At 39.8% G+C, this 26798-nt stretch overlaps 1 long non-coding RNA gene across 6 annotated transcripts; it reads left to right on the forward strand.

Moving 5' to 3' along the window:
• Positions 1-26045, forward strand: LOC114293203 (uncharacterized). 6 transcript variants are annotated; one of them, XR_014357419.1, is made up of 10 exons: positions 14-157; positions 269-292; positions 389-488; positions 877-992; positions 1239-1267; positions 1374-1476; positions 1554-1656; positions 22427-22531; positions 24027-24112; positions 25611-25807. It is a non-coding gene; the product is annotated as an uncharacterized LOC114293203 (long non-coding RNA). The 6 variants fall into 6 exon arrangements; XR_014357420.1 differs by lacking the exon at positions 24027-24112 and having other exon boundaries at positions 1-157; positions 25548-26045; XR_014357418.1 differs by lacking the exon at positions 24027-24112 and having other exon boundaries at positions 25611-26045.
• Positions 26046-26798: the final 753 nt, after the last annotated feature.

The raw sequence follows: 26798 nt of genomic DNA on the forward strand, positions 1-26798 counted from the left end.
ACTACAGCTTTTGTTTGTCTGTATACTAAACCCTACAAGTTTCATACTAAACCCTACAAGTTTCATTTTCTCCGCTCCGCAGCTCTCTCTCTCTCCCTTCATCGCTCACTCTCTCTCTGCAGTCTGTTCCCTCTCCTCTCCTCCCTTCAGATCATGGGTGAGCACTTCTTTCTTCAATTTTATTGTGGCAATCATTTTAATCAGTTTTTGACTGTCGTATTCTAATTGTCTCTCTTTTTTAATTATTTTTTGGGGGATTTGTGGACAGGCAAGATCAAGATCGGAATCAATGGTACTAGATCTAAACTTGGATCCTTTTGTTTATGTTCCTATTATTATTATTATTATTATAGGAGTTTTGTCGTAATCATGAAATGGTGAAAATTAGGCTTTGGAAGGATTGGCCGGTGGTGGCCAGAGGGGCTCTGAAAAGAGACGATGTTGAGCTCGTCGCTGTCAACGATCCCTTCATCGCCACTGACTACATGGTTCTACTTAAAACTCCTTCTTTAATCTCATAATCATGGGTTTCATATCTATGTATTATTTTTAGTACTACTTTGTATTGTAATTAGTCTGTATGTGCTCTGGGTTTAATTTGTACTCAAGTTAATAAGTGGATCTGAAGTTTAAACTGTCCGATCGGAATACAAAACATGATCCTGTTAGGTTATGTTTCCGATCTGTTGAATTTTGGAGTTATTTGCATTTGGGTTAATGCTTTTTGATGCTTTTAATGCTTTTTGATGCTTTCTGTCTCTGTTAAGCTACTAGTAGTAGTAGTAAGGTGTTTGTTTATATTTATTTGTTTTGTTGTTGCAGACTTACATGTTCAAGTAGGGTGTTTGTTTATATTTATTGGTTTTGTTGTTGCAGACTTACATGTTCAAGTATGATAGTGTTCACGGTCAATGGAAGCATCATGAACTCAAGGTGAAGGATTCCAAGACCCTTCTCTTTGGTGAGAAAGCAGTAGCTGTTTTTGGCCTCAGGTATAAATTCCCAACTCTCTTTCCATTCAGATGATAGATCCATTCCCAGGTATGAGACTCACACAAATTGCATGTGTATAAATCCCACATGGATTTGATAAAATATTTAATAATTCATTTAGGTCGTATAGTATTTTCCTTATTATTATTCTCGCAGTCACATTCTTTTATTCTCTCCACTTTCTCTATGTTGTCTCTCCTAATTCTCACTCTCTTGTTCATCGCGTCTCTCTGTATCGCCATTAGAGCATCACTGCCATCACCATCTCGCACAGGTATTGTTTATTTTCCCCGAACTGTTCATCCTCTCTCTCTCTCTCTCTCTCCTTTGCCCCCAATTTATTAGGGTTTATTTTCGTACGTAACTTCTCAATTGTTCAGTGGAAGAATAATCGATTGGGCAAAGTCACCGTTTCTCTCTGTCTCGCCGTTGAAGCAACTTTGTCTTCCTCTGTGTCTGCATCGCCATCACCATCTCTTTCAAGTATTTCCTCTCTCTCTCTCTCATTTGCCCCCAATTTATTAGGGTTTATTTTCGTACGTAACTTCTCAATTGTTCAGTGGAAGAATAATAGATTGGGCAAAGTCACCGCCTCTCTTTGTCTTGCTGTTGAAGCAACATTGTCTTCCTTTGTGTCTGCATTGCCATCACCATCTCTTTCAAGTATTTCCCCTCTCTCTCTCTCACCCTCTTCCTTTAATTCACCATTGAAATGATTGTAGCACCATTTGAATTATCTAATTTTGATTCTAGATTTGTAATTTGAACCAATTTGAAAATGGACTCTATGTTGAAGGTAGCAAGCATCGATTTGGATCATATAGATTGATTTTGTTTGTCTCATATGTTGGAATTCCTTTTTTGTTCGAAAGTTTTTATGTGTTTCGATTCATTTAACTTATCTAGTTTTCATCTATTTGTTCATTTTAAAAGTAGTTTTTAGCTCCTTGGATCCAATTTGTGTGTTTTGCACACCAGATGTTTGTTATTATATCAATTTGAATTAGAGTTGGAACTTGTCTATTGATTACTATTGATGATTGAACTTGTCTATTCATGACTGCTTGGGTGTTTTTTCATTTGTTTCCTTATCTTGTATCCATGATTGGGGGCTGTTAGGCTTTTGTGTCTATGAGTTTTAAGTAAAAAGTTCTATATATAATTCTACAAAAATTGTAATATTTTGCATGAAATATATATATATATATATATATATTCTCTCTCTCTCTCTCTCTCGGTTTTTTCTTTTGAAAATGGAAAAATTCAGGCGTCTGGAAGAGTATAATGGAGTTAGAATGCAAGGAATTCAATGTCAAAGATATTGGAAGGAATAATAATTTGTTTTAATAGTGGGAAATGGGCATATATTGCTTGGGAACGGTCACTAAACTTCATATATCCAAGGCTATATACGATCTCAAACGTGAAGGATGAGTTCAGGTTTTAAGGTTTAGGGTTTAGGATTTTAAGGTTGGGAGTTGGGGGTTTAGGAGTTTAGGGGTTTAGAGGTTGGGATTTAGGGTTATTTAGGGTTTGGGGTTATGGGTTTTGGTGTTTAGGGGTTTGGGGTTGTTTAGGGTTTAGGGGTAGGTGTTTTAGGGTTCGAGCGTTTTGGGTTTTTGGGTTTTGGGTTTGTTGTTTGGGTTGAGGTTTGGGGATTTGGGATTTGGGATTAAGGTTTAGGGTTTAGGATTTGGGATTCGGGGTTTGGGGGTTTAGTGGGTGTTTGGGAAATGTGTTTTTATATAATTTTTTTTAGTTGAAGGATATTATTGGATAAATTTTTTTTGGTGTTTGGGAAGATAGTTGGGTTTTTTTGTGGTTGGATGTGATGTTTGTGAGAGAAAAAGTGAAATGATTATGGGGTTAGATGCGATATTTTGTTTGGATTTGTTTTTTTTAGTTTTGCAAAAGTTGATCTTTTAGTGTAAAAAATCAAAAAAAAACCCAACATACAAAGGTCCCGTTTGTTATCCTCTATCACAGTCCACTCCGGACTGTGATAGATGAATAGTGAACAAAGCTTCCGTTTGTTTTGATTTTGGAACTCTAGATTAGTAGTTCGAAGGGACTATGAGGGGCCTTGCTAAAGGGTATTAGTAATCTGGAGTGAGAGATGGTATTAGCAACTAGTCCGTTCGGATTGGGTGTTACGGGACGTCTGCCCGGAAGTCCGGCCGGTCAACCAGTCAACGCAATTTATTTTTTATTTTTTATTTTTTATTTTTTACTTCATAGGCATTTTTTTTAAAAACATTAATGTTTAATGTTTTTGTATTTTTTGTTAAGTAAAAATCATAATTTTATTTGTTTTATTATTTTATATAAAAAATAATTTAACAATCCCCTCACTAACAAAACAAACACAATTTTGCTAATCCCCTCACTATGAAAACACACAATTTTACTAATCCATTCACTATCAATTCTCTCACTAACAATCCCTTCAATAGTAATCCCCTCACTATCAATCCATTCCATTTTATATCTGAAAACAAACGGGGCCAAACTTTCCAAACACCACCTTAGGATTAGGGTTTGAGGATTGGGGTTTATAGTTTATGGTTTGGGGTTTTGGATTTTGGGTTTAAGGGTTTTGAAACCCTAAACACCAAACTCCAAACCATAACCCCTAAACCATAACCGCTAACCCCTAAAGCCCTAAACCCTAAAACCCTAATCCCTAATCCCTAATCCCCAACTTTTAGCTCCTAATCCCTAACCCTAAATCTTAATCCCCAACCTCTAGCTCCTAATCCCTAACCTTAAATCCTAACTCCTAAACCTTAAACCCCCGACCCAAAACCCCTGAACCTCGACCCTAGACCCCCGACCCTAGACCCTAGACTTTAGACCTTAAACCCTAATAGACCTTAAATTCTAATAGACCCTAGACTCTAAACCCTAATAGACCATTAACCCTATCCTAGACCCCAGACCCAAAACCCCAAACCCCAACCTTGAGCCCCAAACCCTAATAGACCTTAGACCCTAAGCCCTAATAGTTCCTAGACCCTAAACTCTAACAGACCCTAGCATACCCTAGGCCCGAGACCCCAACCCCCAAAACCCAACCCTAACCCCAACCCCAACACCAAAATAGTGATCCCTCTAAAAACCTTTTAAACCCCCTAAAAACTTCTAAACCCAAAACCCAAAACCCCAAAACCCAAAACCCTAAATTCTAAGCCCAAATACCCTAAAACCTTTAAAACCCCAAAATCTAAGCCTCAAAACCTCAAACCTCAAACCCCAAACCTCAAACCCTAAATCCAAACCCAAACCCAAACCCGACACTCGAAACCAAATCCAATAAAACCCTAAAACCCCAACTCCTAAACGCCTAAACCCTAACCTCTAAACTCTAATCCCTGAATCTTGAACCCTAAACCCTAACCTCTAAAATCCTAACCCCTAACCGCCAACCCCTAACCCCTAACCTTAACCCATAACCCTAACCCGTAACCCTAACCGCTAAACCATAAACCCTAAAAAACTCTAAACCCTCAACCCAAAAACCAAAAACCCCAAATCCCAAACCCTAAAACCCCGAACCCCGAAATCCCGAAACCCTTAAACCCTAAACCCCAAATCCCAAAACCCTAAGCCTTAAACCCCAAACACCAAACCCCAAACCCAAAACCCTCACCAAGGATCCTCTAGAGTGAAATTTTCTTAAAGTTTCCTAAAGTGCTACAGTGTATGGTTGAGATTTATTGGCAAGTCACATCAGAAAAATTGATGTGACTTGCCAGTAAATCTCAACCATACACTGTAGCACTTTAGGAAACTTTAGGGAAAAATCACTCTAGAGGATCCTTGCTCCAAAACCCTACCCTAACCCCCAACCCCCAACCTCTAACCCCTACCCCCAACCCCTAACCCTATATCCTACACCTTAACCTCTAACTCCAAATTCTAAACCCTAAATCCTAAATCCTAACAAACCTTAAACCCAAAACCCAAAAACCCCAATACCCCAAAGCCCAAAGCCCGAACCCTAAATCTCAAACCCTAAACCCTAAAAGCTAAACCCCGAACCACGAACCCCGAAATCCCGAAAGTCAAAAACCCCAAATCCTAAATCTTAAACCCCTAACTCCAAAACCTAACCCCAAATCCTAAACCCTACCCTAACGCCCTAAACCCTACCCTAAATCCTAAACCCTAACCCCCAAACCCCAAACCTTCAAACTCCCAACCCCAACCTCCAAACCCTAAACCCCAACCCTCGACCTTAGACCCTAAACCCTAGACCCTAAACCCTAAACCCAAAACCTAAAACCCCAAAACCCAACCCCTCAACCCCTAACCTCCATCCCTAAACCGAACACCTGAATCCCAAAACCCCAAAACCCCAAACCCCTAAAACCCTAAACTAAACCCCTAATACCCTAAACTAAACCCATAAACCCCCTAGCCCCAACCCCAAACCCTAAACCCTAAACCTTTAGGGTTTAGGGTTTGATGATAATGATGATGTGCGGATGCTCCTGAGTAAGATGCTAAGTACGGCAACTGCGTCAAGAGTGAACACGATATTCATATCATTGGGTTGCAAAAGTCGGAAGAAATTATTGGGATTAGCATCGGCTCGCAGCAATGCAGCAAAGAGGTCTTCCTAGCCACGTACTAGTACCAACATCTAATCAGCGGGTGGCGAAGAACTGCTGCTGCCGAATATGACAGCGAGAAGGTCAGGGATATGAGTGAATGTAATCGATTCGCAGATCATTTGAATCACGATGATCAGTGACCTTATGCGATCTGTGTAGGAGATCGTGGAGGTAGCCAGATCATTTACGACATTAGTGAGTGTGGTCCGACCAAGGGCTATTTTATTCATACCTTGTCTGGAAACACGTTCTAGGGCATTTTAGCCGCCATCGTAATCCAAGAAAGTGGATCTGGGAATTAGATGTGGAGAAGTAGGAGAAGTACGCCCAAACTCCAACCATTGCTTAGAATTCTCCAATTGGTAGGCGTCCAAGTAGAGGTTGTCCCATCGAATCCTAAGCCTGATCCAGTGATTGTTGGTTCGCACTATGATGTTGAACCATCGAGTGGGTGGATTTTGCTGAGCAGGAAGTACAGAAATATTGTGTGAAAAGGTCTCTGCCAATTTAACGCACAAGTCCTTAATGAAGTCCCTGTAAGCTCCACTACCTCTTTCAACGTTGAACTCCTTGGTGCATTCCGCCATTAACAATAATAATAAATCAATAACTAAAATAACAATAATAATTAAAAACTAAATTAATAATAATTAAATAATATTAATAAATAATTTTCATTTTTCTCATCTCAGGTATTATTGTCAAATCTTGAATCGAATCGTGAATCGTTTTGCTAAAATAATGAATTGTGAATCGTATGATTCACTTTATTTACGCTCGACAGCTAGTGTTAAATAAAGTGAATCATATTATTCACTATACATTATTTTAGCAAAACGATTCACGATTCAATTCAAGATTTGACAATAATACCTGAGATGAGAAAAATGAAAATTATTTATTAATAGTATTTAATTATTATTATTTTAGGTTTTAATTATTATTATTTTGCTATTGATTTATTATTATTGTCAATGGCAGAATTCAATTGAGTTAATGGTAGAATTCAACGTTGAAAATAATAACTACAAGCACTCCATTGAGTTATTATTTTTATGTTTTTCTACTGATTGATTATTAATGTCAATAGCATAATTGAATTCAGTTGTTGGCGGAATTCACAAAGGAGTTCAACGTTGAAAGGGGTAGTGGAGCGTATAGGGATTTCATTGAGGGCTAGCGTATTGAATTGGGAGAGACCTTTTCACACACTATTCTTGTACTTTCCATTCAGGAGAATCCACCTACTCAATGGTTCAACATCATACTGCAAACCAACAATCATTGGATCAGGCTGAGAATTCGATGTGACAACTTTTACTTGGACGCCTACCAAATGGAGTTCTTGAGGAGTGGTTGGAGTTTTGGCGTACGTCTCCTACTTCTCCACATCTAATTTTCGGATCAACTTTCTTGGGTTACGATGGCGGCTACAATGCCCTAGAACGTGTTTCTGGATAAGAAATGAATAATATAGCCCTTGGCCCGGCCACACTCGCTAATGTCGTAAATGATCTGGCTACCTCCACGATCTCCTTTGCAGATCGCGCGAGGTCACTAATCATCGTGATTCAAACGATCGGCGAATCGATTAGATTCACTCGTATCTCCGATCTTCTCGCTACCATATTCAGCAGTAGTAGTTCTTCGCCACCCCCTGATTGGATGCTGGCATTAGTGCGTGGCTGGGGAGACCTCTCTGCGACATTTTTGCAAGCTGATGCTAATCCTAATAATTTCTTCTGACTTTCGCAACCCAATGATATGAATATCGTGTCCGCTCTGGACGCGATTGCCGTACTTGACATCTTGCTTAAGAGCGTTCGCGCATCATAATTCTCAAACCTTAAACCCCAAACCCTAAACCCTAAGGATTTAGAGTTTAGGAGTTGGGGTTTGAGGTTTAGGTTAGGAGTTTGGGTATTGGGGTTTGGCTTTAGGGTTGGGGGTCGGGGGTCGGGGTTTAGGATTTGGGGGTTGTGGGATCGGGGTTCGGGGTTCGGGGTTTGGGGTTTGGGTTTAGGGGTTTGGGTTTAGGGTTTAGGGTTGGGTTTAGAGGGTTAAAGTATGGTGTAGGGTTTGGGGTTTAGGATTTAGGGTTTCGGGTTTATGATTTAGGGTTGGGGTTTTAGGAGTTTAGGGTTTGGGATTTTCGGGTTTAGGGTTTAGGGTTTGGGGGTTGGGGTTTGAATTTTGGGGTTGGGGGTTCGGGTTTAGGGCTAGGATTTAGGTTCGAGGTTGGGGATTTCGGGTACGGGTTTCAGGGTCGGGGTTTCAAGTTTGGTGTTTAGGGTGTAGGGGTTAGGGTTTTAGGGGTTGAGGGTTAGGGTTGAGGGTTTTGGTTTTTGGGTTTTGGGTTTTTAGGGGGTTAGGGTTCTTAGGGGTTTAGGGTTTTTAGGGGGTTTGGGTTGAGGGTTGAAGGTTTAGGGTTTTATGTTTTTATAAGGTTTAGGGTTCTTAACGGGTTAGGATTTAGGGTTTAGAGATTTTAGGAGGTTTAGGAGATTTTGGGATAAGAATTTAGGGTTTGGTGTTCGGTGTTGGGGTTTGGAGTTTAGGGTTATGGCTTGGGGTTTTGGGGATTGGGTTTTGGGGTTTTGGCTTTCGGGTTTAAGGGTTCTGTCCCAAACCCTAACCCCTAAAACCCTAACCCGTAAACCCCTAACCCCAACTCTAACTCCAACCCCTAACTCCTAATCCTTAAGACTAACTCCTAACCCCTAAACCCTACACCTTAAACCCTCGACCCAAAACCCTTGACCCCTGACCCTAGACCCCAAACCCTAATAGACTTTAAATCCTAATAGACCCTAAACCCTAATAGTTCCTAGACCCTAAACTCTGAAAGACTCGAGACCCTAATAGGCCCTAGACCCCAAGCCCCAGACCCTAGAACCCAGACCGCAACCCCCAAATCCCAACCCCAACCCCAACCCCAACCCCAACCCCAACTCCAAATCCCAAACCCTAAACAGTGAACCCCCTAAAAACCCTCTAAACCCCCCTAAAAACCATCTAAACCCCAAATGCAAAACCCAAAACCCAAAGCCCAAAACCCCAAAACCATAAACCCCTAAAACCCCTCAAACCTCAAGACCTAAACCTCAAACCCCAAACCCCTATCCCAAACCCAAACCCAAACCAGAAACTCGAAACCCAAACCCCTAAAACCCTAATCCTTAGCCCTTAAAGCCCTAAATCCCAGACCCCAAACCCTAACAACTAAACTCTAATCCCTAAATTCTAAACCCTAAACCTTAACCCCTAACCATAAATCCTAAACACTAAGCCCTAAAAAACGCAAAACCCAAAAATTGAAAAACCCGAAAACCCTAAACCCCAAAATGAAATTCCAAACCCTAAACCCTATACCCCTAATCCCTAAAAGCTAAACTCTGAACACCGAAACCCCGAAATCCCAAACCCAAAACCCCCAACCCCAAAACCCAAACCCCAAACCCCTAACCCCTAAACCGCAAACCCCAAACCCCAACACTTAACCCCATTCCCCAAACCCCAAACCCTAAACCATAAACCCTACCTTAACCCCTATCCCTTAAACCCCTAACCCTTAACCCTAAACCCTACACCCTAACTCGTAACCCCTAACCCCAAATCCTAAACCTTAAAATCCTAAAAAATCCTAAGCACTAAACCCAAAACCTAAAAACCGAAAGCCCCAAATCCTAAACTCTAAACCCCCAAACCCTTAAAGCTAAACCATGAACCCCGAAACCCAAAAACCCCTTACCCTAACCGCTAAATCCTAAACCCTAAATCTTGAATCCTAAACCCCAAACTCCAAAACCTAACCCCAAATCCCAAACCCAAACCCGAAACCTTAAACCATAAACCATAAACCCTACCCTAACCCCTTAAACCCTACCGTAAACTCTAAATCCTAAACCTTAACCCGCTAACCCTCTAATCCCAAACCTTCAAACCGCTAATCCCAAACTATAAACCCTAAACCCCAACCCCCGACCCTAGACCCTCAACCCTCAATCTTAAATCCTAAACCCCAAACCCTAACCCGCAACACTCAAACCCCTAACCCCCAACCCTAAACCGAATACCTGAACCCCAAACCCCAACACCCAAACCCCTAACCTTCAAACCCCAAACCCTAACCCCTAAACCCCTAACCCCCAACCCCCCAACCCTAAACCCTAAGATGATGATGTTGTGCGGACGCTCCTGAGCAAGATGTCAAGTACGACAACTGCGTCCAAAGTGGACAAGACATTCATATCATTGGGTTGCGGAAGTCGGAAGAAATTGTTGAGATCAGCATCGGCTCGTAGCAATGTGATAAAGAGGTCTCGCCAGCCACGCACTAGTGTCAGTATCCAATCAGGGGGTGGCGAAGAATTGCTGCGGTTGAATGTGGCAGCGAGAAGGTCGGAGATACGAGTGAATGTAATCGATTCGTAGATCATTTGAATCATGATGATCAGTGACCTATGCGATCTGCGTAGGAGATCGTGGAGGTAGCCAGATCATTTACGTCATTAGTGAATGCGGTCGGGCCAAGGACTATGTTATTCATACCTTTTTCGGAAACACGTTCCAAGACATTGTAGCTGCCATCGTAACCCAAGAAAGTGGATTCGAAAATTAGATGTGGAGAAGTAGGAGAAGTACGCCCGAACTCCAACCACTCCTTAGAATTATCCAATTGGTAGGTGTTCAAGTAGAGGTTGTCCCGTTAAATCCTCAGCCTGATCCAATGATTGGTGGTTCGTAGTATGATGTTGAACCATCGAGTGGGTGGATTCTGCTAAGCGGGAAGTACGGGAATATTGTGTGAAAAGCTCTCTCCCAATTCAACGCGCAAGACTTCAATAAGGTCTGTGTAAGCTCCACTACCCCTTTCAACGTCGAACTCCTTTGTGAATTTTGCTATTGTCTAAATTCAATTTTGTTATTGACAATAATAATCAATCAATATAAAACATAAAAATAATAACTCAATGAAGTGCTTGTAATTATTTTTTTCAACGTTGAATTTTGCTGTTAACTCAATTGAATTCTGTCATTGACAATAATAATAAATTAATAGCTAAAATAATTATAATTAAAAACTAAAATAATAATAAATTAATAGCTAAAATAATTATAATTAAAAACTAAAATAATAATAATTAAATAGTATTAAAAAATAAAGTGAATAATACGATTCACTATTCATTATTTTAACAAAACGATTCACGATTTGATTCAAGATTTGACAATAATGTCTGAGATGAGAAAAAAAAAATTATTTATTAATAGTGTTTAATTATTAATAATTTAGCTTTTAATTATTGTTATTTTAACTATTGATTTATTATTATTTTTGTTATTGATTTATTATTATTGTCAATGACAGAATTCAACGTTGAAAACAATATTTATAAGCACTCCATTGAGTTAATATTTTTATGTTTTTCTATTGATTGATTATTAATGTCAATGGCAAAATTGAATTTAGTTTATGGCGGAATTCACAAAAATGTTTAACGTCGAAAGGGGTAGTGGAGCATACAGGGAATTCATTGAGGACTTGCGCGTTGAATTGGGAGAGGCATTTTCACACAATATTCTTATATTTCATGTTCAGCAGAATCTACCCACTCAATGGTTCAACATCATACTGCGAACCAGGAATCATTGGATCAGGCTGAGGATTTGATGGGATAACCTCTACTTGGACGCCTACCAAATGGAGTTTTTGAGGAGTGGTTGAAGTTCGTGCATACTTCTCCTAGTTCTTGACATCTAATTTCTGAATTCATTTTTTTGGGTGACGATGGTGTGAGAATGCCCTGGAACGTGTTTCCAGACATTGTATGAATAACATAGCCCTTGACTCGACCGCACTTATTAATATCGTAAATGATCTGGCTATCTTCACAATCTTCTTCGCAGATTGCGCGAGGTTAATGATCATCGTGATTTAAATGATTTGCGAATCGATTAGATTTACTTGTGTCTCCGATCTTCTCGCTAGCACATTCAGCAGCAGCAGCAGTTTCTTTGCCACCTCCTAATTGGATGTTGGCACTAGTGCTTTGTTGGGGAGACCTCTTTGCCGCCCTCCTGTGAGTCGATGCTGATTCCAATAATTTCTTCCGACTTTCAAAATCCAATGATATGAATATTGTGTTCGCTCTGGATGTGGTTGTCATACTTGACATCTTGATCAGGAGCGTCCGCGCATCATAATCATCAAATCCTAAACCTTTTGAGATTTAGGGTTTTAGGGTTGAGGGTTAGAGGTTTAGGGGTTGGGATTGGGGTAGGGGTTTGGGGTTTAGGGGTTTAGTTAAGGGTTTTAGCAACACCCGACCCCCTAACCCCCAACCCACAACCCTAAATCGAACACCCAAACCCCAAACCCAAACCCAAACCCCTAACCCTCAAACCTTAACCCCTAACCCCCAACCCCTGAAGGGTTAAGGGTTCGGGGTTTAGGGTTTGATGATGATGTTGCGCGGACGCTCCTGAGCAAAATGCCAAGTATGACAATTGCGTCCAGAGTGGACACGACATTCATATTATTGGGTTGCGAAAGTCAGAAGAAATTATTGGGATCAGTATCAGCTCGCAGCTATGTGGTAAAGAGGTTTCCCCAGCCACGCACTAGTGCCAACATCTAATCAGGGGGTGGCGAAGAATTGCTGCGGTTGAATGTGGCAGCGAGAAGGTCGGAGATACGAGTGAATGTAATTGATTCGTAGATCATTTGAATCATGATGATCAGTGACCTTATGCGATCTGCGTAGGAGATTGTGGAGGTAGTAAGATTGTTTACGTCATTAGTGAGTGCGGTTGGGCTAAGGGCTATGTTATTCATACTTTGTCTGGAAACACGTTCTAGGGCATTGTAGCTGCCATCGTAATCCAAGAAAGTGGATCCAGAAATTAGATGTGGAGAAGTAGGAGAAGTACGCCCGAACTCCAACCACTCCTTAGAATTATCTAATTGGTAGGTGTTCAAGTAGAGGTTGTTCCGTTAAATCCTCAGCCTGATCCAATCATTGGTGGTTTGTAGTATAATGTTGAGCAATCGAGTGGGTGGGTTCTGCTAAGCGAGAAGTACGAGAATATTGTGTGAAAAGTTCTCTCCCAATTCAACGCGCAAGTCTTCAATGAAGTTCGTGTAAGCTCCACTATCCCTTTCAACGTCGAACTTCTTTGTGAATTTCGCTATTGTCTGAATTCAATTCTGTCATCGACAATAATAATCAATCAATAGAAAAACATAAAATAACTCAATGAAGTGATTATAATTATCTTTTTCAACGTTGAATTTCGCCATTAACTCAATTGAATTCTATCATTGACAATAATAATAAATCAATAGCTAAAATAATAATAATTAAAAACTAAAATAATAATAATTAAATAGTATTAAAAAATAATTCTCATTTTTCTCATATCTAGCATTATTGTCAAATCTTGAATCGAATCGTGAATTGTTTTGCTAAAATAATGAATCGTGAATCGTATGATTCACTTTATTTGCGCCCGACCACTAGTGTTAAATAAAGTGAATAATACGATTCACGATTCATTATTTTAGCAAAACGATTTACGATTCGATTCAATATTTGACAATAATGTCTGAGATGAGAAAAATGAAAATTATTTATTAATAGTATTTAATTATTAATAATTTAGCTTTTAATTATTATTATTTTAACTATTGATTTATTATTATTGTCAATGGCAAAATTCAACGTTGAAAACGATATTTACAAGTACTCCATTGAGTTAATATTTTTATATTTTTCTATTAATTGATTATTAATGTCAATGGCAGAATTGAATTTAGTTAATGGCAGAATTCACAAAGGAGTTCAACATTGAAAGGGGTAGTGGAGCATACAGGGAATTCATTGAGGACTTGCGCGTTGAATTGAGAGAGGCCTTTTCACACAATATTCCCATACTTCCTACTCAGCAGAATCTACCCACTCGATGGTTCAATATCATACTGCGAACCAGCAATCATTGGATCAGGCTGAGTATTTGACGGGATAACCTCTACTTGGACGCCTATCAAATGGAGTTTTTGAGGAGTGGTTGGAGTTCGTGCATCATTTTGCTACTTCTCGATATCTAATTGTCGAATCCACTTTCTTGGGTTACAATGGTGGTGAGAATGCCCTGGAACGTGTTTCCAGGCATGGCATGAATAACATAACCCTTGGCTCGACCGTACTCATTAATATCGTAAATGATTTGGCTACCACCACGATTTTCTTCGTAGATCGCGCGAGGTTAATGATCATCGTGATTCAAATGATCTACGAATCGATTAGATTTACTCGTATCTCCGATCTTCTCGCTAGCACATTCAGTAGTAGCAGCAGTTTCTTTGCCACCTCCTAATTAGATGTTAGCACTAGTGCTTTGTTGGGGAGACCTCTTTGCCGCCCTCTTGCGAGTCGATGCTGTTTCCAATAATTTCTTCCGACTTACAAAACCCAATGATATGAATATTGTGTTCGTTCTGGATGCAGTTGTTGTACTTGGCATGTTGATCAGGAACGTCCGCGCCTCATAATCATCAAACCCTAAACCTCAAAGGGTTTAGGGTTTAGGGGTTGGGATTGGGGTAGGGGTTAGTGGTTTGGGGTTTAGGGTTATAGTTAAGGGTTTTAGGGGTTTGAGGTTTAGGTGTTGGGGTTTGGGGTTTAAGGTTGGAGGGTTGGGTGGTTTGAGGTTGGGGTTTAGGTTTGAGGGTCTAGGGATGAGGGTTGGGTGCTGGGGTTTGGGGGTTGTTGGATTGGGCTTGGGGGTTTGGGGTTAGGGTTTAGGGTTTAGGGTTTAGGGTAGGGTTTAGAGGGTTAGGGTAGGGTTTATGGTTTAGGGTTTGGTGTCCGGGGTTAGGGTTTGGGGTTTTAGGGTGCGGGTTTAGGGTTTATGGTTTAGGGTTGGGGTTTTAGGAGTTTACAGGTTGGGGTTTTCGGATTTAGGGTTTCGGAGTTTAGGGATTAGGATTTGGGGTTTGGGTTTAGTGGTTAGGGCTTTGGGCTTTGGGGTTAGGGTTTAGGGTTAGGGTTTATTGTTTAGGGGTTTAGGTTGGGGGTTAGGGTTCGGGTTGGGGGTTTCGAGTTCGGGTTCGGGTTCGGGTTTCGGGGTCGGATTTTGGGTTTTCGGTTAGGGGTTGAGGGTTAGGGCTTAGGGTTCAGGGTTTTGCATTTTGGGTTTTGGATTTTGGGTTTTTAGGGGGTTTAGGGTTCTTAAAGGGTTAGAATTTAGGGTTTAGGGTTTGGGGTTTGATTTTGGGATTTAGGGTTTATGGTTTTGGGTTTTGAGGTTTTATGTTTCGAGTTTAAGGGTTTTGAAACACTATATCTCAAATCCTAAACCCTTAACCCCTAAACCCTTAACCTCAACCCCAACATCAACACCTAACCCTTAACTCCTAACTCTTAAACCTTAAACCCTAACTCTTAAACCTTAAACTCTAAACCCCCGATCCAAAACCCCTGACCCCTGACCCTAGAACCCTTAACTCCTAACCCCTAAGCCTAAACCCTAACTCCTAAACCTTAAACCTTAAATCCTAAACCCCTGACCCCTGACCCTAGACCCTGGACCTTAGTCCCCTGACCTTAGTCCCTAGACCTTAGACCCTAAATCCTAATAGAGCCTTAAATCCTAAACCGTAAATCCTAATAGACCCTAGACATTAGACCCTAGATCGTAAACCCTAATAGACCCTAGACCCTAAACCCTTGACCCCAAACCCCAAACTCGAAAACCCCAAACCCCAAACACCAAACCTCAAACCCCAATCCCAAACACCAAACCCTAATAGACCCTAGACCCAAATAGACCCCAGATCCCAACCCCCAAACCCTAACCCTAACTCCAACACCGAACCCAAACCCAAAACAGTGAACCTCCTAAAAACCCTCTAAACCCCAGACACTAAACCCCAAATCCAAAATCCAAAGCCCCAAAACCTTAATCCCTTAAAACCTTAAAACCCTAAAACTCCTAAAACCACCAAACCTAAACATCAAACCCCAAACCCCAAACCTTAAACCCAAATCCAAATCCAAACCCAAACCCAAACCCAAACTCAAAACGCAAAACCCCTACAACCCTAACCCCTAAATCCCTAGACCCAAACCCCAAACCCTAACCCATAAACTCTAAACCCTAACCACTAAGCCCCTAACCCTAATCCTAACCCTAACCCTTAATCCCTAACACCTAAAGCCTAACTCCTAAAAGCTAAACGCCGAACCTCGAAACCGCAAAACCCTAAAGCCTAAAACCCTAAACCCAAACCCCTAAACTCCAAACCCCAAGACCTAATCCCAAACCCCAAACCCTAAACCATAAACCCTACCCTAACCCCTAAACCCTTAACCCCTAACCCTAAACCCAAACCCTACACCCTAACCACTAACCCCAAATCCTAAATCCAAAACCCGAAACCCGAAACGCAAAACCTAAAAATCCCAAAACCCCAAATCACAAACCCTAAACACTAAACACTAAACCCTAAACCCCCAAACCCTACAAGCCAAACCCCGAATCCTGAACCCGAAACCCCAAAACCCAAAAACCCCTAACCCTAAGCCCTGAACCCTAAACCCTAAATCCCAAACTCCAAAACCTAACCCCATACCCCAAACCCTAAACCCTAAACCCTAACCCTATAACCCCCAAACTTCAAACCCCCAATCCCTAAACCCCAACCCTCGACCCTAGACCCTCAACCTTACACACTAGACCCTCAACCCTAAATCCTAGGGACCCAACAACCAACCCCCAACCCCCAACCCTAAAACGAACACCCAAACCCCAAACCCCAACACCCAAACCGCTAAACCCCTAACCCTCAAACCCCAAACCCTAAATCTTAAACCCTCAAACCCTAAACTAAACCCCTAAACTAATCTAAACCTCAAGCCCCTAACCTCAACCCCTAATCCCTAACCCCTAAACCCCTAACCTCCCAAACCCTAAACCCTAAACCCTAATGTTTAGGGTTTAGGTTTTGATGATGATGATGCGCGGATGGTCTTGAGCAACATGCCAAGTACGACAATCGCGCCTAGAGCAGAGATGATATTCATATCATTGGCTTGCAGAAGTCCGAAGAAATTATTGGGATCAACATCGACTCCCAGCAATGCGGTAAAAAGGTCTCCTCAGCCACGCACTAGTGCTAGTATCCAGTCAGGGGGTGGCGAAAAAGCTGTTGTTGCTGCTAAATGTGGTAGTGAAAAGGTCAGAGATGCGAGTGAATGTAATTGATTCGCAGATCATTTGAATCACGATGATTAGTGACCTCATGCGGTCTACGTAGGAGATCGTGGAGGTAGCCAGATCATTTACGGCATTAGTGAGTGCGGTCGGGCCAATGGCTATGTTATTTATACATTGTCCGGAAACGTGTTCCAGAACATTATAATCGCCATCGTAACCCAAGAAAGTGGATCCGGGAATTAGATGTGGAGCAGTAAGAGAAGTACGCTCGAACTCCAATCACTCCTCAGAATTCTCCAATTGGTAGGCGTCCAAGTGGGGGTTGTCCCGTTGAATACTCAACCTGATCTAATGGTTGTTGGTTCACAGTATGATGTTGAACCATCGAGTGGGTGGATTTTGCTAAGCAGGAAGTATGAGAATATTGTGTGAAAAGGTTTCTCCCAATTTAATGCACAAGTCCTCAATGAAGTCCATGTAAGCTCCACTACCACTTTCAATGCTGAACTCCTTTGTGAATTTTGTCATTAACTGAATTCAAATTTACCATTGACAATAGTAATCAATTAATAGAAAAATATAAGAATAATAACTCAATGAAGTGCTTTTAATTATCATTTTCAACGTTGAATTCCACCATTGATAATAATAATAAATCAATAACTAAAATAATAATAATTTAATAATATTAATAAATAATTTTCAATTTTCTCATCTCAGACATTATTGTTAAATCTTGAATTGAATCGTGAATCGTTTTGCTAAAATAATGAATTGTGAATCGTGTGATTCACTTTATTTGTGCCCGATTGCTAGTGTTAAATAAAATGAATCATGCGATTCATGATTCATTATTTTAGCAAAACGATTCACGATTCGATTCAAGATTTGACAATAATGTCTGAGGTGAGAAAAATAAAAATTATTTATTAATAGTATTTAATTATTACTATTTTAGCTTTTAATTATTATTATTTTAGCTACTGATTTATTATTATTGTTAATGGCAGAATTTAATTGAGTTAATGGCAGAATTCAAGGTTGAAAATGATAATTACAAGTACTCTATTGAGTTATTATTTTTATGTTTTTCTATCGATTGATTATTAATGTCAGTGACAGAATTGAATTCAGTTACTGGCAGAATTCACAAAGGAGTTCAACGTTGAAAAGGGGTAGTGGAGTGTACAAGGACTTCATTGTGGATTTGTACGTTGAATTGGGAGAGACTTTTTCACACAATATTCCTGTACTTCCGGCTCGACAGAATCCATCCACTTGATGGTTCAACATCATACTACGAACCAATAATCATTAGATTAGGCTGAGGATTCGACGGGACGACCTCTACTTGGACGCCTACCAAATGGAGTTTTTGAGGAGTGGTTGGAGTTCGGTCGTACTTCTCCTACTTCTCCATTTCCAATTCCCAGATCCACTTTCTTGGGTTACGATAGTGGCTATAATGCCTTGGAATGTGTTTCCGGACAAAGTATAAATAACATAGCCGTTGCCCGACCGCACTCACTACTACTGTAAATGATCTGGCTACCTTCACGATCTCCTTTGCAGATTGCGTGAGGTTACTAATCATTGCGATTCAAATGATCTGCGAATCGAATAGATTCACTTGTATCGCTGATCATCTCGCTGCCACTTTCAGCAACAGCACTAGTTCTTCGATACCCTTGATTGGATGCTGGCACTAGTGCGTGGTTAGGGAGACCTCATTGTCTCATTCCTACAAGCCAATGCTGATCTCAATAATTTCTTCCGAATTTTGCAATCCAATGATATAAATATTGTGTCGGGAAACAAAGAAGTTAATGATAGGTGCTTGGCACGGCCTGCATCGCATGCAACCAAGTTCGCCCCATGATGAGATTATACGGCGAAGGCAGCTTAACGACCAAGAATTTCACATCCACTGTTCGGGAGCCCACTCGAACTGGTAGTGTGATTTTGCCCAACGGGTATTCTGGATTAGCGTTGAAGTTGAATAATGGATAAGGAGCCGGAGACAGGTCTGACTTGGCGAACCCGAGTTTGATGAAGGCCTTGTAATAGATAAGCTCCGAAGTACTCCCCTGGTCTATGGAAACGCGTTCAACGGTGAATCGATTTACGCGTAGTTCAATGACCAATGGATCAATGTGGGGGTGTTATGCCAATCAAATCAGAATCGTCGAAGGTAATATTCAGAGCTTCATGGGGCCGTTGGCTGGTGTGATTTGTTTTTGGGGGCCTGAATGCGACTGAATTGCATGCATAGTTGGGGCTGTTGGCAGGTTGTATATCATATGGATGACGCTGAGCGAAGTTGAATCCTGCCGTAGGGCAACTGTTTTGGTTGAGTTGTTCTTTCGAACGTGTTGCTGGAGCCGACCGTCTTGTACCAACTCCTCAAGGTGGTCTTTCAAAGCATAGCAACTGTCGGTATCATGATCGTGATCTTTGTGATATTTGTACCGCCTATCCCGTCTCCTCATGTCGGGAGGTCCCACCATTTTTGATGGCCATTTAAAGAACGGAAGGTGTTGAACCTTAGCCATAACCACACTGATCGGCTTCGATAACTCCGTGTATTTCTTGTCGGTGCGCCTCGCACGCCTGATATCCACTGGAAGCTGCTCGTTAGCTTGGTGCAGACATTGGTCGTTTGATCGGCGTGAATTCCATCTTCTATCTCGCTTTGCCCGATTCTGTGATTCAGGGCTCCGTGGTGGTACGGCGTTTATCAGCTGCACGACTTCAAGCGGGGCCGACTTAGTGGCTTTATGCCCGTCTTTGACCTAGAGGGCATCGTCTTCTACTTTGTAGTATTCCTCAACTTTTTTCATTAACGACTAGACCGTTTTTGGGGGCCGTTTGGTCAAAGAGCTGCGGAGGGCACTGTTTGGATGTAACCCCATCTTGAAGGCGGTAAAGGCCATAGAGTCATTGCAGGCATCATCTACTAGATTAAAACATTTCCAATACCGCGCTGAATACGCACGACGGGTTTCCCTCGATTGAATTTACATTGCCCACAGAGAATCAACTTGCTTCGGCTGGACGTCATTAGTGATGAATCTTGCCTTGAAGGATTTTTGGAGTTGGTGGAAGTTCTTGATCAAAGCCGGCTTCAGTTTATAATACCACCTGACAGCCAATGGTCCCAAACTGCTCGGAAATATTCGACACATGAGGGCCTCGTTGTCTGCATGGAGTGTCATGGCTTGCTTGTAATGGCGAATGTGATCGGTGGGGTCTAATTTACCATTATACAAGGTGAATGACGGTGTTTTGAACTTTTTGGGTAGCACTGCCCTTGCAATCAGTTGTACAAAGGGGTCATGCTGATCCTCTTCATCTGAATCGTTTCTTCTTCGCTTCTGCCGTGCACGCGGACTTCCCTCAGAAGAACTGGAGATGTCGACTTGTCTCCTCTTTGTAGATTCTGGGGAAGATGAGTCAGAGCCACTGCTGCTATCATGTCTCCCGAATTTGAGATTGTTACCCATCCCTTCTCAGAGGTCGTTTCGGGTCTTGGTGCGAGGCTTGTTGGGATTTTGCCACTTCCAAGGCCAAATCTTGTCGAAGGCGCTCGTTCTCAGCCATCATGTTTTCCAACCTCTGTTCATTTTGCTTCGCTTGCTCCATAATCGCTTGCATTGTCTCATGTGCTGATATCGAGGGTGAGTCGAAGTTCAAGACCCTTCTTGTGGTAATATTCTCTGGCCCAAGCATGTTGCTTGGAGTGGTTTCGTCTTGCGGTGTACGGTCGCCAGCGACTACCGGAGGATGTTCCGTCCCGCTTGCCATGGATGTGCTTGAGTATTCCCACAGACGGTGCCAATTATGGGGGAGTGGTTCTGGAAATACTCTTTGGATCCAATGGGGGCACTCGAGATCCTCAGCTAGTAACCTGAAAAAGAATGAACACTCCGGTCGGGGGTGTCGGAATTAGCACTCCGATGGATAAGTCAGTATATAATCTCTCGATTGCTTATATCTTAAGTTGAGCGTACTAGTTCTCACATACCTCTTTTTAGGCTGTTCTTCCTGTATTTGTACTTGCCCCCTCGGCCTTAGGGTCTGGCCCACTTTTAATCCACCCTGTGAATGCTCACTCGGTTTTTTCCGTTATAAATCAGTTCTTGTTCGGCTCCCCGCTTAACTGGTTCAGGAGTCGATTAGGGCATTCGTCTTCCGAAAGATGCAAGGTTGGGCTGAGTAGTGATGTTCATACAATAAGCTTCCAAGAATGTACTCGGCCACCTCTGCAGTCGTCGAAACTCGACTCCCACAGTATTCTTTTGTATCTGCTATGTGGATGCAAACCTTTAAGAATTGTTTGTGAATTTGATTTTCAATCCCCAAGGCATGAATAGGTCCAACTCCCAAATCATCTTGGACACAGATCGGTCATTTGTGCACATAGTTGTGATCGATGGCAACTAGAAGAATGGGATGACTTATGCATTCATTGGGATGCCTTTATTGTTTAACGGATGATAGACCAATTTCCTTGACTACCACAAATCAACGAACGTAATGACACCAAAAAACCTAGAGAACAATCATCAGGATACATTTATAGTGAGTACGTAGACTACCCCATCAGAAATTGGCAATAGGGGTTTTCACGATGAAGCAACGACATCATTACCTATACAACGAGTAGTTTAGAATTTTAGGAAAAAAAAAATTCATTCTCTCACGTCATTAATTGGGAAGAAATTTGATTTACAACGTTACTAGTAAAATGAGAATAAAGGTGGCTCTGGATAGAAGGGAGAATGACGTAAAAAGAGAGGGGGGGGGGGGAGGGGGATAACAATCTAGATGATCAAAATACATTGATGGAATCTACCTGGAAGCACAATGATGAATTCGAGCAAATTATCTATAACCTTTTGACAGCTTAAAATTTCGAGGACACAATTTGTTTAAGGGAGATAGGTTGTAGAGACCATAATTTTTGTAATTACTATTAAATTAAATCCCTAACCTTGAGCTTATTTCAATAAAACCCTTGAATTTTTGCTTAATTACATTTTAAACCCTAGAATCGGGAAGCATCGCAGATTAATTCGAGTAAACCCTAATTGATCTCGGTAGATTAATAATCACCTATAAAACCCAGGCATTAATTATTAGACCCTATAATTATAGATCAATTACTATAACATCTTAATTCCAGATAATGCTGTTTTCATTCAGTTTCTCGCATTTCTTTGCGCTTTAATTTAATTGGACTCAAATTTATTATTTTAACTATTTTCTAATGTTAGTATATTAATAATAAATATCAAGGTTTCATAAATTTAGACTTGGTTCCTATGTACTTCTATTTTATTTCATTCCAAACCTTAATTGTAACATTTTATTAATTAATGTACTTGTGCCTATTATTTTATGTTTATAAATACAAGTATCTTATATATATATATATATATATTTCTTGGAGCCCATGTAGTTGGCCATGTGACGGATGAAAGGGCCTTGATGGACAACATTTACAAATTGCACTTATGGAACTAGTCGCTAAGAAACCTCCCAATCCTTTCTATACATATATGCACACTTCTCCCCCTCATTTTATACATTTTTAGCCATGCACTAGAGGAGTAAGAGAGGGTGATCTTGGGAAAGAGAGAGAGAGAAAGAGAGAAGAGATGAAGAAAAAGAAGAATTGTGTTGAGTCTTGTACAACAAAGGTAAACATACATCACCTCTTCTCTCAAGTTTTTTTATGCCACATGTTTTTCCCCTCCCAATACATGCTATTTTTATATATATGTCGTAGTCTAGGCCTACAATCTTGTATAAATGTGTGTTAATCAAGAAATGGTGTGCTTGTGTTTCTTTTTTTTTTTATTTCCAACAGTAATTCTTTTCCCGCTCTTGAATTTATTTTCCCATCAAAACTCCATAAACTCAAAATCTGTTTTTGTGGGGTAATATTTAGTATGTCTAGAGTATGTGATAATTGTGGTAGGACCTAAGGATGTATTTTTACAACTTAAACAATTTTTCTAAGTTTGTTACTCACAGAACCAGAAAAATAGTGAAATTTCTCTATTTTTAGAAAATTCCACAAAAATAATCTTGAGCCTAATTTTATGTCAAAATCTTAATCTTGGTGTTATATTCCAATTAAAATTTGTTTGAACTCAAGAGAGTGAGAGGTTTGAGAGATAAATCGATTTGTGTAACAGTCAACAAATCTTGATAGATCTTTTTAATTCTACATTATCCTAAAATCTAACATACCTATCCTACTAAAAAAATTGAGTTTCAAAACAAACTTATTTATCCACAAAGTCACATGAGGCCATGTGAGACCCCTAACTTTTGTAAACCTTATTAGGTCCCTAAATTTTGAGTTATTATAATAAAGCCCTTAATTTGTTGATTGTTCGCAAATTAAACCTTAGAACCAAAAAAGCATCACGGACGAACCCGTACAAACCCTAATCGACCTAGGAAACTTAGAAATCATTTCTAACACTCTAATATTAATTATTTAACTCTCAAATTTTAGATTAATCAGTCCAAACCTTAGCTTCCGATTTTCATAATTTTCGTTCGTTTATTTACCTTTAAATTCAAAGCAAGATAATACAAGTCAAATTATTTTTCCTAACACTAATTTATTAACTCTACACTTGAAATAGATACTTTAATTGAGCCCAAGCCCTCACATTTTTATTAAATCAAAAATTGACCCCAAACAAGTACCATTATATATTTATAGATACACTTGTATCCTAAAATCTTTTTTTAAAACATCTTATTTTACAAATTCCAACAATTGTACAAATATATATATATATATATATATATAACAAGTCCATCAATTCACCATCACATGGCTAGCCATCACCATTGTAGGTGTAATGAATGTACTATGAGACAATTTTCCATGATTTATGGAAGAAAAATCTTTGACTTGATACAAACTTTTATATACATGTATATAAACAACTAGGTTGGTTTGATTAGGAGGAAAACCCTAACTAGATCATATTTACGAACCTAATTAAGACCTTTAATCCTCCACTATTCCATTGAATTCAAACTAAATCCAAATTATCCAATCCAATTCCAACCAAGGGGCATTTAGGACCTTTTGCACCAAATTCATTACATAAACGACCCCTCCCCTAGCATTTTACATACAAGAATAACACTTGTACACACTATACTCAGCTGAGAGAGAAGAAAGGAAGGAGGGTGAACTTGGTAGAAGAGAAGAGAGGAAGAAAAAACTTGCTAGCAATTCCAACAACCTTCAAGTAAGCCATAACACAACTTTCTTCCATTTTCCTTTTTTAAATACATGTTATTAGAAGTTTAAAATGGTATTTTCAGATGTGTTATAATGATATTGTTGTGTCAAAAATGAAAGGAGTTGAGCCTTGATTCTACTCTTCTTCTATTTCTCTTAATCGGTATACGACTACATATTTCCCTATCAATCTCTCAAAATTTTCAAAGGCACACCTTCACCTTAAATTTTTTATTTTAATTCATATTATTTAGCATGTTTTCATCACAAGATAAGTGGAAAATTTCCCCTAGCTGACCTCTTTTCTCACCAACTTTCTATTTTCAAGAACTGTGCTAGAAAAATCTGTTTTACAGCCACCTTGCGAAACTTGTAGAAAAATGTATAAAAATATTCTGGACCTCCATTTTATGTTTAAATATTTCTTAAGGAGTTATCTTTCAAGGAAAATTGGTTCGTTGAAAACGAGTGAGCGGTTTGTGACAAAATCTGATTTTTGTAACGGTTGATGAATCTGGACAGAGCTGGAGTATTTCTGAAAAATGTTATGAAAACTAGATAAAATTCCCTACGAACCATAGGAAGGCTGGGCTTTGGAAAAATCTGAAATAGCCCTTTTGAGTATAATCTTTAGGTAGTACTGAATCTGGAAATTCTGTTTTCATTAGTGTTTTATGCTCTTGTGTTCATGAATATGCTTATTAATTTATGATCATGTCTTGATATGATATTTCACATGTCATAGGTTTATGTATTTTTTTTCCTTCGATGGTGCTCACACTTATGCAAATCTGGAAATTATATTCATGTGCGAATTTATTCCCTTAACTACTTGAATATGCCTAGAGCTACTTGTGCCTATTTTCATATGTGAATCTCATGTGTTGTAATCTTATTTCCTTCTATTTGTACTATCTAGTTGTTGAAACTTGTGCAATAAATGTTGTTTCAAGAACATGTCCTAACTCTGACTTGAATTATCTAACTCAAACGGGAAACTTAATGGGTGGTAATTGGTTGTGAATTTTTAGATATGATTACTAAGATATTGATTGGTTAACGGGATGCGTTCTTTATTTGGAAATTAAAGTCTTGTGCAAGTGGTTTTCGGAACCCTTGAAGGGAGTGGTTGTATTCGGATCCTAGGTATTTGGTGTAAGGATGGATTTGGGCAAGACCCATTATTACCATCTCTTTTGAGGTCCTGCGGCTGGCGCTACACAGTGTATAACCGTTGGTAGGCTTCCAAGGTTAGTTCTGCAGCAAAGCAGCAAAAGAGGGGGCATACCGAATAATCCGTGTCTGATTCTTGTGGTTGGGAGGACGAAGTCTCTTTGGGGGATTTCTAGATTTCTAACATTTAACCTTGTAATCCTTTATTATTGAATGATTATCATGCTTCATTACGTGCTTGTTATTATTGTGATGGTGTATTGGATTAGGAAAAAGAGATGGGGTGTGTGTGCGTTTACTGGACATTCAAAGCTCATGGCGTTTCATGCCAGGTATCGAAGAAACGTACGAAGCCAACGAAGAGTCAAAGACATTTGAAGACTTAAGTTTTCCTTAGAGAAAGTTTGGAACCATTTCGCTCATTAGTCTAATTGTGCTTTTATTTATTCTTTTTGGATTGTAATAGTAATGGAACTCGTTTTGTAAATTTAAAATTTGAGACACTGTAATTATTATTTACTTTGTAATCCTATGCCTATCTTTGCGTTGCTTATGAGACCTTGCGTCAATGCCTTTGAAGATCTGTCAAAAGGGTGGTGCACTGCCTAAGAAAGCTGGACTTAGAAGAGAGGCTAACTTGACTCCTCTGGCGATCTGGGATCTTACTCGGTTATTGGCCATAGGACTCATTAGTGTCGTTTCCTAGACTCCTAACATTAGATAAACCCTGTATTTAATTGATAATATATTCTCTGAAGTTCGCGATTTTTGGGGGCGTCACAGGCCAGGTACTTAGGGGCAATGAAAGTATTTTTCCATAATTATTTCCCAACTAGTTCAAATCTGAAAATCTTGAAATTTGTGTTAATGCGCTCTTAAATGGCCTGCAAATCTTATATGCTATGTTTCTTGAATGTTTAAGTCTTGATATGTAAACTCTGATAAATTGTGATTTTTTTTTACCATGCATAATTTACTTTTTGTTTATTTTGGCTTCGTAATTATCTTGACCATGTTTCGCTATAACTGAAAACATAATGCACTTAATAAAGGAGAAATCAAATGGGGTGATAATGGGTTGTGATCATTGTACAAAATTTTATGGGATAATGAATAGTGGATTCAAAAGTACTGTGATAATCCTGGTCCGTGTTATGCTAATTAATCTTGATTATGATTGTGATTATGTGTTTGATATGATTTTGTGTCATTTATATGAATATATGTGGTTTTGAATTTCTATCTGTTCACCGTAGGAAAATCTATTTGATTATCTGCTTTCGAATTTAAATTGAAGGCCTTATCGGTCACAGAAACCAAAATTGCCTACGCCATTGTGATCGGCGTAATTTTTAAAGCCTACGGTGAAATTTAAGTAGAAATTGATTTGGATCAAAATAATTAGATTTAGAACGATTAAATTAAGCACCATTGCTTAGCCTTAATTAAATTTGACTAGGCCATTCTATATAAAGGCCTATATAGCTTCATGTTATGTTTTGAGCTCATTTTTTGGCCGA

Source organism: Camellia sinensis, chromosome 15, assembly GCF_055761805.1.
Source record: "Camellia sinensis isolate YWXY chromosome 15, ASM5576180v1, whole genome shotgun sequence".
In the NCBI taxonomy this organism is placed as follows: domain Eukaryota; kingdom Viridiplantae; phylum Streptophyta; class Magnoliopsida; order Ericales; family Theaceae; genus Camellia; species Camellia sinensis.